We start from the raw sequence: 9,743 nt of genomic DNA on the forward strand, positions 1-9,743 counted from the left end.
CTGCCACGGTCATCTCCAGAAGCCGCAAACATCCGAAATTCACCGCAGAGCGCGACTCAAGCACCCAGCCAGCCCTCACACCGTTTAACCGTGAGGTTGAGATGGCAGTGGACTTTGCGGCAGAGACCATGCCAGGTGAAGACACCGCAGGCATCTCAATCGTGCTCTGATCAAGTAGAGTTTTCCTCACCCAGCCCGAGAGCAGAGGCCTAGAAACTTCATTCCAGCCCTTTACTACCAGCTTTGAATGCCTAAAAATACAACAAAACCAAAGATGACGATGCACACATGGCAATGTACATAAACCTACTTCGAAGCGCTAAGCAGTGGTGCTGAGCCGTGGTCTCCTAAGAAGCGAGCTCCAAAATACGGAACGCTTCACGAATTTGCGTGTCATCCTTGCGCAGGGGCCATGCTAATCTTCTCTGTATCGTTCCAATTTTAGTATATGTGCTGCCGAAGCAAGCACAGCTAGTGGGGGCCGACTGGCCGTATAGGTGCCACGGCACCTGGGAGGTGTTCCCTTCCGTGGTGTGAGTTGTGTGTGGGAGGGTAATTTAAGCTATGTCTTCCGTATCAAACTTTTACCATCTGAATTCACTCTTCACGCCTTTGTCATAAGCAGCTGACTATTCAGAGTTGGTGGTGTTTGTCAAGGGCCGAATTTTTGAAAAGACATAGCTCTTGGTATGATGCAGAGGAGCACCCTGGGAAATGTCTGCGGCATCTGATTCAGCACACAGCCATTGGACGGCAAATGGCTAGGGACACAAAGAAGAAGGCGGGACTTCCCCTAAGCAAGCCAAGCTCTGAAAAAGGAGGGGGAAGGGAGCAAGTCACCGCTATGACCAAGGAACATAGAGTGACTGGCATAATGAAAGCCCTCTCGCAATTTACTTACATATGTTAATACATTTGTTTTAGGATTTTCTCCAATGTCTAACATTTTCTCTTTAAACACTTTTAATGGACCTTTAACAGTATGTCCGAATACAAGTTCTGCTTTACTAAAACCCAGAGATTCTTGTATAGATTCTCAGACCGCAAATAATATCAATGGAATGCCTTCATCCCAATCTTTTCCTGTTTCATAACAGTACTTTCTTAATATAGATTTCATTGTTTGATGAAATCTTTCAAGAGCTCCCTGACTTTCAGGATGGTATACACTTGACACCCGATGTATGATATCTAAAGACTGTAATACTTGTGCAAAAAGTCTAGATAAAAAATGTGTGCCTCGATCAGACTGTACTATTTTTGGTAAGCCAATCGTTGAAAAGAATTTAATGAGTGCCTTAACAACACTAGAAGCAGTAATTTTTCTAAGTGGAATTGCTTCTTGGAACCTTGTAGCAACACACATGATAGTTAACAAAAATTGATTTCCAGATTTAGATTTCGGTGATTTCCAACACAATCAACAATGACATGTTCAAAAGGTTCACCAATAACTGGAATTGGGTACAACGGAGCAGGTGGAATCACATGATTTGGTTTTCACAAAACTGAACAACGTCAGACTTCAAACCAGGCAAAAAGAAATGTCTAAGGATTCGATTGTATGTTTTCGTGATTCCCAAATGACCCAATAATTGGTGATCATGGGCGAGAGCAAGTATTTGTTTATGATAGCCTAATGATATCACTATCTGAAATACTACATTCCAGTCCAGGTCTACTGTAGTATTGGGACACCATTTTCGCATAAGCAACCCGTCTTCCATTAAATAAGCAGTTTTCTTCTCTTTAGCCTCCTCAAGTCTAATTACAGAAGAGAAACATTTAGCTAAAGAAGGATCCACTTTCTGAGCAGCTACTAACAGTTCCCGAGAATTTCCTCTTTATTTCATTATTCAGAACACGCAATCCTACATCTAGTCTTTTTGCTGGGGACTGTTTCTTGTCCTCATGTACTAAAAAAGATTCAGACAAATCTAAGTCACCTAGTTTCTTTGATTGAGCACGAGTAACTACACACGCGGGAAATGCATCAGGAAATTTTTCTACTAGTTCATCGTGAGCATGAGCTTCCGATTCATCCATTATTTCTAACAGTGGCTTAACCTTTCCACCAGCCAGGTCATTTCCCAGTATAAAGCTTACCCCTTTAAAGGGAAGCGAAGGACGTACCCCAACTCTAACAAATCCAGTAACTAAACCACATTGTAGATGTACATGGTGTAAAGGCACTTTCATAAAACCCATTGCGATGCCTTGAACTAATACACTCAAAACCACAAAAAGATTGATCAGACAAGGGCAGTGCATCCGCAACAATAAACGACTGGGCTGCTCCAGTATCTCTTTTAATATTTGTATTGGTTTCTGATCTATTTGTTTACCCGTTAGGGAAATGAATCCTTCCATAATAAATGGTTCATAACTAGGGTCAGGGAAATTGTTTTCGCTAGACAAAGGAATAGCAGAACGGGAAACAGTCTTAACAAACCCAGCACTCTTAGGATGTCGCTGTTGCTGCTGCTTACGTTTTAGGGCCAAACAGTCTGCAATTATATGACCTCTTTTGTGACAATAGAAACATTCACACTCCTCCTTAGGTCGTGAGGAACTAGTTTTTATTTGGGGAGACTGAGACTGGGAACTGGGAGTAGACAAAGTCTTCTCCGCACGCGCAGACATGAAAACGTTCTTGTGCGTGAGCACGAACTCATCTGCCAAAACAGCGGCTTGCACTAAAGTTGTTACGTTTTACTCATTCAAATACACAACAATGGGTTCAGGCAAACAGTTCTTAAATTCTTCTACGAGCATTAACTCACGCAATGAGTTAAAGTCACTCACTTTACTGGCTACAACCCATTTATCAAAGAGAGTGCCCTTCTCTCTCGCAAATTCAACAAATGTCTGGTCTGACACTTTACGATGATTTCGGAAGCGTTGTCTATAAGCCTCAGGAACTAATTCATAAGCCCGTAAGATAGCAGCTTTCACAGTATTGTAATTCAAACTTTCTTCTAAAGAAAGTGTAGAACAAACTTCCTGAGCTTTGCCCACTAATCTACACTGCAAAAGCAGTGACAAGACCTCCTTAGGCCAACGAAGTGATGTGGCAATTCGTTCGAATGGACCAAAGTACGAATCAACTTCCGTCTCCCTAAACAGGGGAACTAAAGCAATGTGCTTACTTACATCAAAGGTTGTAGAGAGTGGATCTTGCAAAGGAGACACACTAGAGGCCTCGGAGTGGGTCAGCTGCGCAACAGGAGCATTCTTTCGTGCTTTCCTTTTTGCTTCTAATTCAAGCTGACAGAGCTTTACTTCTTTCTCCGCCTCAATCTCCATCTTACGAATTGCAAGGCGCAATTCAAATTCTGCCTGGCGTACTTTGGCTTTTTCCTGCGCCTCCATGTGCAAGTGGGCCAACCGAACTTTCAGACGAGTATCGCTTTTTGACCCGGTGGAGACTGGAGAGAACGGTTCAAAGGGAGGCAGGGTGGCCTTGACCTCAGCCTCCCCCTGCACCTCGTCCTGTTCTTCTACAACCATAGCAGGTTTAGCACCAGCCCCAGGAGAACCGGCGTCCTTGCTCGCTAGTGCAAAGATCTCTAACTCCACCAACCTATCCATCACAGCTCTCTTGATGTCCCTTTTAAGAGCTTGGGTCGAAACCTGAATCCGGAAGTGATCTGCAATTTGGAACAATTTGTCCTTCCTACACCTATCCAGGTGCTCAAAGGAAGGTTCCTCCACAAACTTTCGCAAATCAAAAGTAGCCATAACTACAGTACCTTGCCAAAACACAATCCACAAATCAAAATCCTGTACCAGTCCTAAAATGCACAAAAGTTCTGCAACCAAACAATAATCTTTAGGACGGGAATTTGATATCAAATAATCATAAAGAAAATTAATGTTTTGTTCAACACCATATCTGTACTATAATTCCTTCAAGGAATTTTAAATTATGATGCGTTCCTAAAGGGTGGTTAACAGCTCATGATTGAAATGAGAAATAACAAAATACATTTTTATATGTAAAAGAGAGAAATGATATGATAATGTCTGAAACCTACAAACTGCTTTTAAGCATTTGTTTAACTAGTTATTTTTGGGTTTGTAAGGTTTGTAAGTTAAACTGTTGTGACTCATACTCAGATAATTGAAGGTGATGTTTACTATTTTATTTTACATAAAGGTTTAATCTTTATTTATGCTTCTCTATTCCTTCTCCTTCCCTGACCTTAGTCCCCTCTAGGTAAGAGGTCCAAAGTTCATCTTCTCCTTCATCTTTGCAGTAGAGTGTCAAATTCTTAAAAAACTTTAACTCTATCAGAGCAGAAGATTCAACTCACTTTCTTCACCTTTTTAGCTTTTGCTGGGATGTACTGTACTTACCCATTCCATGTGGTCTTGGAGATGAACATACTGTACTAAATACTATTCCTTCCCAAAATTTCTAGAACTGTATCATATTGTTATCACTGTTTGTCCTGCAAAAAATGTCAACAACAAAATTGACAGATCCACACTTTTTGAACCTTCTGAGATGCCTTACTTGGGTTCTATATTTGACCAGTTAAAATTAACTTGTAGCTCTCCATTATGTCCTTTTCCAAAAAGCTAGAAAATACTGCAGTAAGGCCCCATTCTGTCTTCTGTCTCATTCTGATTTAATTTCTCAGTGTCCCATCTCCCCATTTGCAGTTACCCCTTGAGAAGTCATTAGTTCTTCACTCTGCATGAGGGTCTTCATTCTATGGACAGTTGGTTGGCGCTCAGCCAAACAGGTTAAGCTTAGGTTCTCAATTAATATTGCTAAAGACATTTTATTATTAGGTGTTATTATTCCTTATTAATATGTTTTGTATTATGTAAATGTTTTGTGGGTTATCATTTGTGTTTGAAAGTTATTTATGGGGGGTTGCTTACATGGTACAGGGATGGAAACATTTATTTTGTTTGTACAGATGCAGCCATTCAAAAAGGGTGGGGTATTTCGCGGTTTACCGCTGTGGGCATGTCGCATCAAAACGCAGTATAACGCGGTGTATCGCGTCATTTGCCGTCATGCCGGAAAGTATCTGGAATCACCTTGTAAAATCGCCAGGAGGAGCCAATAAAGCTTAACCTCTCATGGACAGCATTTGAGTTTTTAAATTTAAACTGTGTATTACAGCATGTTAATCATCAGTCATTAAAAAGTTGGTATATTTTATGAAAGCAAGATTGCTCAGTTGGTAAAAGTACACAACCTACCTTTATCATAAATATTTTAATTATGCAGAAATATTTTATGCATCAAAGCCTTTACCAAAGATATTACCAATAGTATTAATAATGAATGACTTTGGACAAGCTGTAAACGCAAAGTATTATGCTGGTCCACATTCTTTCTAACCGTCATTTTAAATGAAAATACTTTTTTCTTTGACAAACACCACAGCATTTCGTTGATCTTAATAACGAGGACAGGACATTAGCTAGCCAATACGATAAAGGAATGACTTTTTTTGCTAATTTCTTTAGCACATTTGTACAAGCACTTGGAATCTGTCCAAGCCCTACTTTGTCAGGCATTTTCTTTTACTGTAATAGACATAAAAACTCCCTTGCTTTTAACAGAGCGTTTCATAATTTCTAACTACGAAAATTATTTAAACTGCGACACTTATCATTCAACCAGAGTTCAAAATATCACAAGGATCCTCAAGAGCACAGCAAAGACTGTATTAAAAGATACTTGTATCAGATACATGAGAATCCAAGCTTTTTTATCTACGCTTTCTTTTCTGTATACCAGATATTATGGTAGCACTTCAGAAGGGTGTCAGCCAGTAAGATTCCAGGAATCGGTACTTTAAAGAACAAATACACACCACTATTCCATTTCTCCCTAAACATTTTAAGCATTGAAGTCTTTAACTAACGTGAAATAGTGTGTAAAAAAGTGGTAAATTGATATCTTTGTCTTCTAAGTATCTTAATAAATTTTAAGCATAGCTTTCTCCCCGTTTAGATTTATTTTTCTTGGGATTTTGGAATCAAACGTGGAAAGATTAGATTGTAATCATTTTTATTTTTTAAATACATTTTAGAAAAGTGTAATCTATACTAAAAAGCTGTACACCACCTGCTATATAGATACATAGTGTAATACTTTCAGGTTCGGATAGGACGGACACAAGAACTCAGACTTGCGGAGTTAAAGCTGCCTTTATTTTTCTTCTCCGTCACCACCTGCCAGCCCGGCTGTCCCGCGCCCCCAACCAGAGACAGACAGCCCCTGCCCACCAACAGCGTGAGCAAACACACCGCCTGCGCGCTCGAGAGAGAGAGAGAGAGTAACACCCAGGTGTCCAGAAGCAGGATCCTCAAGAGATCAACAAAGACAACAGAAAAAGATATGGGTACTGTATAAGATACTGTCCATGGGAATCCAAGCTTTTTTATCCACGCTAAGTAGTCTTTAAAATTTCTACATTATACAGTGAAGTCAAAATTCCGGGATGTGCCTATATTAGTATGCTAGTCAAACGTTCAGAGGTAAAATTCTTCCAGCACGGGGGTACCTTTAAAGCGGAGACGACGGGACCGAAAATTTTTGGTGCTCCCTCTCTTTAAAGCCCTGGCCAAATATGAAGACAGTACGTACAGTTATAATTCAAACTGAATTAAAAACTACACATCCCAGTTACCATGGTGGTGCTTGTGATCATTGCGTTTAACAAACAAAACAGGGCGCAAAATCAGTCACATGACTTTGGGGCTGAGTTTCGAAAGCTTAACCTATCAGCAAGACAGCAAAGACATTTTTCCAAGAAAGTTTAGCCTTTGTCACTAATGAAACCACTAAATAAAGACATAAATATAGAAATGGACAATTAATTGACTTTTATATTTCTAAATATCACAACATGTTCGAATCCAAGTCATTTTTAATAACAATGGGTAAACTGGGTAAACTATTACAAAGCTTTAGAGAACTTAACATTTTTATTATAAACAAATTGTAAATACGACATTTACATTGGCGTTATTAATTTTTAACTTGAGTGTATGGAGGCTTGTGAGAGTAGACCCCCCCTCTTAGGCTGCGAAAACGATTTTTTACATTTTTATTAAGAAATGGAGGCTGTATGCGTTACAATATAAACATTTATTGTTAAACTTTAAATCAACAGTTGATTTAAAGACGATCTGTCAAAGTGCAATGAAATACAATATTGTTGTTGTTGTTATTGTTGTTTTTATCCTGTAAAGCGTTTTGAGAAGCCACCTTTAAAGGCGCTATATAAAGGCGCTGATTCTTATGGAATGTGTTTTCTTTCTTCTTTTTTTTCAGCATGGAATAAACCTATTACAGTACTTGATTCTTATGGATGCCCGGTTCCGCCGGGGATTCAAAATAAAACATGGAATCGCATGTCTAAGAAAATGGCAGTATAACTATATCCATGCACAAACAGTAGCATGTTACATTATTAATTTGGGTGTCTCTTCTTGCCAGAAAGCGCTAAATTGCATTTTGAGTGCGGTTTTTTACTTTTTTAAAATTACAACCCATACATAAGCTGATACTGTTTAGACTTTTAATTATTTAAAACTGTATTACAGCAGCACAATGTGCTTTATCATGAAACCTAGAGTAACGAAATGTCTTGCGTTGTACAGCTTTTCAGCTAAATATATTTATCGCTTACACCTGACACTTGAGGTGCCCGCTAAAAACCGGTTGAACAGCTCTGTTGGAGGTTTGCAGATCAGATCAGATTCCCTTCCCCCCACAGAAAGACAGACTTATTAGTCACTATTCACCGCGTGGCGAGCAGCTCCAATTTCAGGCGTAAGAGATAGATCCCAGTTTAACCGATCTTGTTACAACATATTACAGTTTACTATTATTAACCATATTAATTTTAAGTGCTTAATGCCATTTTTTGACCACGCACGAATATTCTTATGTCCATATCTTCGCAAGGGAATCAGTACGAATTGTAATACTAATTAAATGACTGCGGGCACTTTCCACCCCCTCTGACAGCAGGAACATAACCCATTCTCAGCTCAGCAGCTCATTACAATATAGGGTTTTCGAATCTTTTGCTGCCTTTTGCTGCTTCGCAAAGCTTTAGAGAACTTAACATTTCTATTATCAACAAATTGTAAATACGACGTTTACATTGGCATTATTAATTTTTCTCTTGAGTGTATGGAGGATTGTCAGCTGTCACTGAGAGCAGTTAATTAAATGTATTTTTTGATTCACAATCGGACAAATGCAACATAAATTGTTATCTTTGTCTTCTAAGTATCTTAATAAAGTTTCAGCATAGCTTTCTCCCAGTTTAGATTTATTTTTCTTGGGATTTTGGGATCAAACGTGGGAAGATTAGATTGTAATCGTTTTTATTTTTTAAATACATTTTAGAAAAGTGTAATCTATACTAAAAAGCTGTATTTATTTAATACCACTCGATACTTATATTAATGGAGTTTAGTTGATACTGTTTACATCCAATAATCAAAAATGACACAATAACCATAATAACCATAACAACCAACAAAAACAACCATATAAACATAATACCAACCAAAAACATAGATAACAACCACAATACATCAAATATATCAAACCATTAAAGCAAAACCTTCCTCCAATTATCAAAAAATCTCAATATGAATTACTTATCCAGTCTCTCAAAATAAAATTATTTTTCAAGCAATGTAACTAACGTCGGGCAATGTGTTTTTTTTTAATCCAACATTGACAGCCACATCTTAAATCTTGTCAGTCAGTTCTTTTTTCTCTATTTGAATTGTGGCAATTCAAACAACTTGGGATAACAAGTGGTCTCAAAGTCACCGAGCTCACAGAGCTTCAACAACAGATGACAACTTCCTTAGTCCTTTCTTAGTCTTCCTGAAATTGTCAGATTGAGTGAATAAAAGCATTTTATTAAAAACACATTTGCGTTTGTTTGGGAGCTACTGTATATTATGTATTTTTCATATGTAAGATATAATGATGTTTTCCTGCTTACACATCACACGACTCTAAAAGCTAGAAAAACAGGTTTCGATTCATGTCTTTTTCACATTATCTGGCTAGCCTTGTTTTGTCAAAGGACAGCACATACTTTGAAAAGACCGCAAATGTATTAGCAAGGGTTAATTGCACTATGGATCGCACAAAGAAATTTAAAATAGTCTTCTTTAGGCATGAGGGCAGGAGTGGATCGCAGCAGGCATAATCAGCAAATAACAAGAAAACAAAGAACAGGGCAGGTGAGACGAGTATTCAGACAGTGAGTGATCAGAAAAAGGAAACAATTTTTACGCCTGGGTTTTCGACGCAAATTTTTTTTAACTTGCTAATGCATCAGACACATTTCCTGGCGTTTTGTGTTTTAAATAAAATAGGAGTGTCTTTCCCTGGTATTAGCTCAACAGTATGGTGTAAGTTTTATCTGTACCATACTGTATACAGGTACAGACTTCAAGCTGCACCACTGTATCGCTTTGGTAAGGAGACGGACTATGGCCAAAATCACGAAGACTCTCTCACACCAAATAATGAAGATGAAAAGAAACGGGAAGTCAACATGAGACATTGTACAGCATTTGGCTTCGATGGACATCTTCGTTTGTGAAAGCACAGTGAGACGACATTATAAAGGGGAGAGGAGGCAAAGAGAATCTAAACCGAGGACAATTCAAAGGAAAATAACTTTCCAAAAATACTTTTCTTGCATGTAAATTCAACTACGCACATTGTTTTT

The 9,743-nt window shown here is 38.5% G+C and overlaps 1 non-coding gene across 1 annotated transcript; it reads right to left on the reverse strand.

The window, feature by feature from the left end:
- Positions 1–362: 362 nt before the first annotated feature.
- LOC148678196 (U6 spliceosomal RNA) lies at positions 363–469 on the reverse strand. The gene has a single exon (XR_015940431.1). It is a non-coding gene; the product is annotated as a U6 spliceosomal RNA (small nuclear RNA).
- Between the last annotated feature and the right edge of the window lie 9,274 nt (positions 470–9,743).

The sequence above is a fragment of the Lepisosteus platostomus genome, chromosome 1 (assembly GCF_059453375.1).
Source record: "Lepisosteus platostomus isolate fLepPlt1 chromosome 1, fLepPlt1.hap1, whole genome shotgun sequence".
NCBI lineage: Eukaryota > Metazoa > Chordata > Actinopteri > Semionotiformes > Lepisosteidae > Lepisosteus > Lepisosteus platostomus.